This window comes from Psammomys obesus, unplaced genomic scaffold (genome assembly GCF_907164565.1).
Source record: "Psammomys obesus unplaced genomic scaffold, mPsaObe1.curated_primary_1811, whole genome shotgun sequence".
In the NCBI taxonomy this organism is placed as follows: domain Eukaryota; kingdom Metazoa; phylum Chordata; class Mammalia; order Rodentia; family Muridae; genus Psammomys; species Psammomys obesus.
The window spans coordinates 833,766-834,612 of NW_026590663.1; the positions used below are offsets into that span (position 1 = coordinate 833,766).

Genomic DNA, 847 nt, shown 5'->3' on the forward strand with positions numbered 1-847 from the left:
TCCACTGCAAGTATCATTATAGAGTTTACTTAGAGGTACAGACAATTTAAAAAGTTTACCACAGACATTTAACTTAAGTTGAAATACCAAGAGAGAGCACCAAGCAAAAGTTATCTTCAAAACTAAGAAAGGATTCAAATATTCAAAGCTTCATATAATTTGTATTTCTTTTTTCTTGAAAATAAAAATAGCAGTTTTACATTTCACTTAATGGCAACTGGTAATCACAGAATTCCCCTACAATGGCCACACATTCTTCAGAGAAGAACGCAGTTTAAAATTGATTATCTTAAAATTATTAGAGTAACTGCAATATCACTTTTCTTAAGGCTAATTAAAGGAACCTTGGCATCTTAGGCTTCACATGATTACACAAAACATTCAAAGCAGACCTGTTTGTCACCAACATTTAAGAAACCCGGCCCAGGGAAAGAACTAGGTCTGAGCACACACGCCTGGTCTTACCACAGCAGATGTTTAGCCTTTCCTGCTTATCACTGACTCACAACAGGGAGAAGAGCCAAACCGTATTTCTTTTTCAAACATGCTGCCTGTGTTGAAAAAATTAATGCAGTTCAGCTCAGTGGTGGTATAAGTATTTGTGTACAAGCTTTATCCAAGTAACACTACAAAGTGTTTTTTTTTTGAATAATTTGAACTACCAGGGTGTTAAATGTAAAAATATCCATAGAAATATTACATTATGTATTTGTTTTACCACTTGCTATGCAGCCTCAATATAACAAGATACAAATTGCAATTCCTAATGGCTATTCTTTATCATTATTCTTATAATTTTTCTATTATCTGCACTTAGTATCAACATTATGACCTCATTATCTCTTAT

The 847-nt window shown here is 33.2% G+C and overlaps 1 non-coding gene across 1 annotated transcript; it reads right to left on the reverse strand.

Annotated features, from left to right (window-relative positions):
* Positions 1 to 394: 394 nt before the first annotated feature.
* LOC129677589 (small nucleolar RNA SNORA72) lies at positions 395 to 523 on the reverse strand. Its single transcript, XR_008720218.1, has one exon. It is a non-coding gene; the product is annotated as a small nucleolar RNA SNORA72 (small nucleolar RNA).
* Positions 524 to 847: the final 324 nt, after the last annotated feature.